Source organism: Callithrix jacchus, chromosome 1 (assembly GCF_049354715.1).
Source record: "Callithrix jacchus isolate 240 chromosome 1, calJac240_pri, whole genome shotgun sequence".
Taxonomy (NCBI): domain Eukaryota; kingdom Metazoa; phylum Chordata; class Mammalia; order Primates; family Cebidae; genus Callithrix; species Callithrix jacchus.
The window spans coordinates 87223381-87230454 of NC_133502.1; the positions used below are offsets into that span (position 1 = coordinate 87223381).

The window sequence follows — 7074 nt, forward strand, 5'->3', positions numbered from 1 at the left end:
AAGACCAGGCTTTGCATGGTGTATGACTTGAGCCCTGGGTTTTCTACCATCCAGCTGTGGCCTCGAGGACAACAGTCTGCTTGTTGGAGCCTCAGCTTCTGCTTCCTTCCCTGAATCATGAGGAAACCCCATCTCAGACTGATGTAAAGTGTAGAGCTGATGTCTGGGCGAGGACCTCCATAGCCATGTATCGCCCTCAAGAAAGAGTTGGGCCAGTGCCTTGTGAGCATATTCAGGATAGCGGGCTTCAAGACATGAGTCAGGAACTGGAAAAAAACCTCTGCACTGGATGGTGGGTTCCAACCCTATGGTCACAGCAGTCTCATCGGAGCACCAATGGTGAGGGATGTATGTTTCCTTCCTGTATGTGGAAGGGGGACCAGGTTTTTTCCTTTTTTATTTCTCAACATAAACTTTATTACGTTTATAGTTGTGTCCCTTTGTGTGATATATTTAGGATTAATTACTTAATAGAGAAATCCTAACTATATCCTTGGGCTGATTTGATTTCTGCCCCCACCCAACAGACTGACCCTTGTCCCCTCTTCCCCATTTCAGCTTAAGGCACTTAATATTCCAAAGAAGGCAGTGGCTTGCTGGAGAGATGGGCTCAAGTCAGAAATCCCCCAGTGCAAGTTAAGACAAACAGAAGTCACCTCCCTCGTAGGACCCTCCCTGGATTAGCAGAAGGAAAGAGCACAGAAGTCTTCAGTATCTCCTAAGCCAGGTGAGGGACCCCCAGGCATTTTCCCTACCCTCACTGAGTCTCGCTTCACCCTGGCTACTTCCTGGCCACATTTATTACTCTGCCCCTTACTTTCTGCTCTGAGCTGCCTGAATACAGGAAGCAAGAGCTCACTCTGACCAGAGATCTCAGAAGCTCGCAAGGAGGCCTCAGCGGCTTTGAAGAATGAGGAGCAGATGGCCACATGTGCTCTGCTCTTATACTGTCACAAGCCAGGAGCAAGCCCAGGGGAGATGCTGTTCTGTATAGGTTACTTTGTTCATTCTATTCTTCGTCCCCAACCCTATCCCATATAAACAATACATATATGTCATTGAAACAAGAAGGGATTGAAGCAAGGAAACCCATGGGCACAGATCTCTTCTACCTTCCTGAACTAAAAGATGCCAAGCCAAAGGAACACGAGGAGATCTGCCTGGCTGAATGTGACATCTACAGCTATAACCCAGACTTGGACTCAGACCCCTTCGGGGAGGATGGTAGCCTCTGGTCCTTCAACTACTTCTTCTACAACAAGCGGCTCAAGCGAATTGTCTTCTTTAGCTGCCGCTCCATCAGTGGCTCCACCTACACATCCTCAGAGGCAGGCAATGAGCTGGACATGGAGCTGGGGGAGGAGGAGGTGGAGGAAGAAAGCAGAAGTGCAGGCAGTGGGGGTGGGGCCAAGGAGACCAGCACCATGGAGGAGGACAGGGTCCCAGTGATCTGTATGTGATGAGGAGGAGCAGAGGTCCCAGGTTCTTCCAGATTCAACCAATGCCTGGACCTGTCTGCCTGAGAGGCCCCTGGGGCCTCCCCAGCTGCTGCTGCCACAGTCCTGGCACTGCCCAAGGCCACACCTGCCTAGCCCTTTGGCTCCAGCCTGTGGATGCCCACTCACCCCCCAGGCTCCTGCTGCCCATGCTGTGGCCAGACTCTGCAGCAGGGGACCTGGTGGGAAGAGCAACTGCCCTGCCCAAATAAACTGCTGCAAGCAGGGACAGCTGGACCACAGAGTTTATTTTTGTATTTCTCCTGGGCCTATCCACTCCAGCCCAAAGGGCCTGTGGCCAGAGGCCCCGCAAGCAGGCCCCAGGGGTCACTGGCTCTGGTCTTGGGCCGGCCCCTGGTGCCCACCTCTACCCCCGACCTTGCCCATTTGGCCGCGTGCACTGAGTGTCACTTTGCTGCAGCTCATTCCTTTACAATAAAAGTTTGTGTGACAAAAAAAAAAAAAGACCATACTTTTTTTTTTTTGGTAGGAAACGCATTTTGCTTTTTTATTTTCTGTAAATAAAATACAAAACCAAGGGATATGGCTGGGCAGAGGCAGGGTGGCAAAGCCCCGGACACTGATTTATGGCAAGGGATGTGCAGAAGAATATATTAGATTTTCAATGCTAGGAATCTGTGGGGGAGGGGTATCTGGAGGCAGCCCTTATGCTCCTGGCCAGTGCCTGGTGAACGCTGAAAGTGGGGGGAAGGGGCGCCAGGAACCCGTGGGTGAATAGTTTAGAATGCTGTGCTAGCCATGCTGCCAGGCCCAAAGATGCGGGGCAGGGCATCCAGGGACTCCTCCAGCCATCGATGGGCAGACTGTCCCTCTTCTCCACACTGCTGCAGGCTCTGCCGGGCAGCTTCCCTCACAGCTTCTGTGTCCATCTGGCAGAGGTACACCAGGGGCTCAGTGCCCCCAGTAGCCTTGATGCAGCCCAGGGCCAGGCAGCAGCCACTCGAGTCTGCACATCTTCATCTTCCAGCTGGTCCAGGAAGCACAGGAGGGCCCTCTCCCGGAAGGCAGGGCCCAGTGACAGGCTCCAGAGCTGGGTGCTGACAGCAGCCATAACCTTGTTGTTGCCATGGATGAGAAGGGAGCTGAGGGCCTGCAGCCCATCCCTCCGCAGACGCCCCTTGGGCGCCAATCTCAGGGCCTTCTGCACAACAGCCTCGTCATCTGAGTTCAGATTCCACACCAGTAACACTTCCTTGGCAGTCTCGGTCACGTAGGCCTCCATGGAGGGGCTTTCCAGGGTTTCCACGAAACTCCACAACTGGAAGACTGTGAGCTGCTCTCCAGGTCCTGGCTGGGGCCTTCTGGGCAGCTTCTGCCCCAGGGCATCCTCCAGAAACTTCACACACATAGCCTCGGCCAAGCCTGGCTGGCGCAGGGAGAGGCGGGCACCATACTGGTTGCAGAAGGTGAGAAGCACCCGTTCCATTGGGCAGAGGAAGCAGCTGAGTCCCTCTGTGCATTGGTCCCAGAAGGTCAGGAAGCCAGGCCGAGAGGCTGAGAACTGCACCACTTCCTGGGCAGAGGTGGCCAGGGTCTCCCACCTTCAGCACTCAGGCTTCCAGCAGCAGCCGCTCCAGGGCCCATGCCTTCTGGCAGCGCAGGGGCCCAAATGTGCCCAGTTTCAGCAGGAGGCGACTGCAGTGGTACAGGTGCTGGACCAAGGCAGCATCCATAGCTGGACACCCCGTGCTGAGGGGGTGGGCACTGGGTGAATCTATGCTGTCCTCAGCTCCAGCCTCTGGGCTGCTTGGGGGCCTGTCCCCAGGAACATCGTTGTCTTCATCTTCGTCTTCATTGAGAAAGCCGAAGCTCTCCAAGGCATGCTCCACAGTGATGCTGAGACTGGAGGCCCGGCTGCGAGTCAGGCCTTGCCTCTGCATGAGCAGACTCTCTAGTCGGGTCACCTCCTGCTCCAGGCCCTGCAGCTCAGGAAACTGGCCATGGTAGTCATCCAGGGCAGCCATTAGGGCCCCCAGTGCCTCCTCCAACCTCCTGTTCCCAGTCCCTCCAGCTGCCCCTGGGACTGGGGTCTGGACAACCATGGCCACACTAAGTTCTGAATGCTGCGGTGCAGGGGTTGGGGGTGAGGGAGTGGGACTTAGACTCTGAACCATTGGCTCTGGGGGATCTGGGGCAGGGCTTGTGAGGGGTTTCCAACTGGAATGGGCAGGACTTGGGTGGGAGGTGCTGGGGGCTATAGGGTCTGCCTGAGTGCAGGAACTAGAGGCTGGCAGGCTACAGGGAAAGGAGTCAGTGCATGGGAGGGTGCAGTCTGAGTGTACGGAAGGGCTGGGGAGGGTAGCAAGTTCTAGAGAAGTGGAAGGGCTTACATTTGTGGGGGTGGGGCTTGTGGTGGGATGGGTGGGGCTTGTGGCAGTCTGGACCTGGCCGATAGCACTGGGGGTACAACTTGTAGTGGTGTGAATTGACTTCCTAGTTTTGTGGGTGGGACTTGTGGTGGTGTGGGTGGGACTTGTGGTTTTATGGGTGGGACTTGTGGCATGGGTGGGGCTTGTGGAAGTGTGAGTGGGGCTTGTGGAAGTATGAGTGGGGCTTGCTGTGCTGTGGGCGGGGCTTGTGGTAATCTGGATTGGGCCTGTGATATTGAGGGTAGGGCCTGTAGCAGCAAGGGTAGAGATTATGGGCTTGTGGGTGGAGCCTGTAGTAGTGTGAGTAGGGGTGCTTGGAGCACTGTGGGTTGAGGTAACAGCACTATAGGTAGAGCCTGTAGTGGTATGAGTGGGGCCTGGCAATTCTGAAGGGCCAGAGTCTGTGGCCTTATGAACTGAGTCTAGGTGTACAGATGGGGCAGGGTCTGTGGATGTGGGGACAGAGCCTGTTGTACCAGGAGTAGAGCTTGTGGTAGAGTGGCCATGGTCCAGGGCAGGAGGATCAGGATTGGCGTGCTCCCTATGGGTGGGATCTGGGTGTATAGGTGGGCTTGGTCCCTGGGCTAGGCTTTCTGGGCCCACAGCCTCCATTGAAGCCTCAGCCAAGGCAGTGTCTACACTAGCCTCACTGATGTGGCTCAGAGTCCAACTGCAGGGTATGTGCCCATTTGCCAGGATTGGGGCCACAGCCCCCTCCTCATCCAAGAACCCAGAGCTAGGGGTCTCAGGCCTACGGAAGGCAACTTGGATGGGAACGGGCTCGGGTTGCTGCACCAGGGACCTAGGGGCTGATGAGTGGCGGGCAGTGCCTGAGAGCTGTGGGCTAGATGAGTCATCTGAAGATTCGGAAGACAGAGACCATGCTGTCCCATTCTCCAGCTCCTCCTGCTGTCATAGCATGTTATAGAAGTCCTGTTCTCAAAACGAGGGTGTGTCTGGTGGGCTCTGGCCATAGGCGGAGAAGTGCTTGGTGACTGTGGAAGCCTTGTTGACAGAAGCAGCAGCTGAGGGCTGGTCATCCTTGTCGAAGGGGCTCCATGTGACTTCCAGGCTGAGCTTGATGGTGCCGAGGTCATTGATAGCCACAGCCACAACCTGTGGCAGGGCAGCAAACAGGTCCTTGGTCTCACAGGAGACACTGCCCACAACCACATGGTTGGCCAGTCCCTTCAGTTCTGTTACCTTGATAGACAGGAATTCCGTGAGCAGAGGAAGAAAGATGGTTTCTTCACTGTCCCACACCTGCTTTCCACTACCCTCAATTCGGTCCCGTAGTTTCCAGTGCTAACGTCCATATTTCATGCAGATCTCATACTGATCACCCACACACAGCCTGGCGAAGCCAGCCAGCCTTTCATTCGGAGATGAAACTCGCCCAGCTGTGCCTCCAGCTCGCTCTCCTGTAGACACATGCTCTCTGTGTACTCTCGATGCCCCCAAGTGGCCTCTGCCAGGCTGTCCCAGGCCTCTCGGCTCCCAGGGGACCCAGTGGTATAGGCAGGGACCATGCTGTAGGCACCATCCCGCAGACGCCGCTGGACACATTATGCCTCACACAGCTCGTCGATCTTGCTGGCATGGAACTCCAGTCGTAGCAGGAAGCATTCAATGGACTTGACTTGCTTGTCCAGATCATATAGGAAGCCCAGGTGGGAATTCCTCTTGGACTCCCTTATCTGCCCCTGGAGTTTCTCCTGCTCCTGCTGGTGCACTTCCAAGGGCCGTCAGACCCCGCTTCAGCGCCGTGTACACCAGGTCCAGCCACTCGGGCTGTGGCAGCTTGGGAGCTGGGTGAGCCACGGAAAGCATCCTGGACACTCGGGAGAGGGCGGGGGGCTTCTGTGCCTCCCCCCGTGCTGGCGCGGAGGAACGCAGGTCTGTGCCAGGGATTGAGGAGACTGAGTGCTGTTTTTTGTTGTTGTTGTTTTACTTGCTGGACTGTCCAAAACTTCAATCTTGCCTTTTCCACCTTCAGAATTGTGAAGCTTAATGTTATCTATGGTGACTTCAGATGGGATGCTGTCATCTTCATTCTCTGATTCTGAACTGTTCTCTGAACTGTCTTGTGAACTCCCCTGTGAACTGTCCGCTTCTTTTGAATCCGACTGATTCATCTCAAACAGAGCCACATCCATTTGTATAACTTTGCCATGAGTCCCATCAATGTTTTCAATATTGAAACGACCAGGTGGTGCAGCTCCATTTCTTTTCTTAGCTTTTCATTTGCCTGTGCCATCTGTGGGAGAAATGTAAGAGTAGACAGTCAGGTATCAGCAGGCACAAGGGGGAGGTATCCATGTTGGAAAGAACCCCCTGGAACACTTCTTTGGATGTTCAGTACTCATTCCATCTTCGAACTGTCAGAATGCTGTTAACTAAATCATGATAAGAAAAAAAGGCAAAGGGGAATTCCTGAGAGCTGAGCAGGCACAGTGAGTACAAAATTGACTGATATACCTTCCCTGGTTGGTGGTAATATGCAGTGCCACCATTAGGTAGGATTCATATTGATGTTTCCCATGCATGTACATTAAGCACAGTAAGTAAGGGAGGATCCCCCAAACTTTGGTGAGAACTGGGCAAAGAAAGAACTGAGGCAATAGAAGATCACAATGCAGAATGTCATGGGGATGTTTCCAGCAGGGTCAAGCCCCCTCCTCTCTTGGAGTGTATTTGTACTTTCCGAATAAAACTTGTCTTTATTTACAAAAAAAAAATTAATAATGATTTTAGTTCTTTTGCATACATACCCAGAAGTGAGATTGCTGGATCATGTGGTAGTCCTATTTTTAATTATTTGAAGAACCTCATATCAGCTTTCCATAGCAGCTGCACCATATTTTTATTTTCACCAACAGTGTACAAGTGTTCAGATCCTCCGCATCCTTGCAATATTGTTTTGTTTGCTGGTTTTAGTGACCATCCTAATGTGTATGAGATAGCTCACCGTAGTTTCAATTTGCATTCTCTAATGAGAGGCACTGAACATATTTTCTTATACATGTACCTCTTCTTTGGATAAATGTCTATTCAAGTTCTTGGCCCATTTTTTTTAACAGGTTGCCTTTTGTTGTTGAGTTGTAGTTCTCTATAGACAAGTATTCTGGATATTAATCCCTTACAGATATAATTTGCAAATATATTCGCTCATTTCACAGGTTGCTTTG

General features: G+C 53.0%; 1 pseudogene; it reads right to left on the minus strand.

Moving 5' to 3' along the window:
• Positions 1-1973: 1973 nt before the first annotated feature.
• On the minus strand, positions 1974-6042 carry LOC100397193 (rho family-interacting cell polarization regulator 1 pseudogene; annotated as a pseudogene).
• Positions 6043-7074: the final 1032 nt, after the last annotated feature.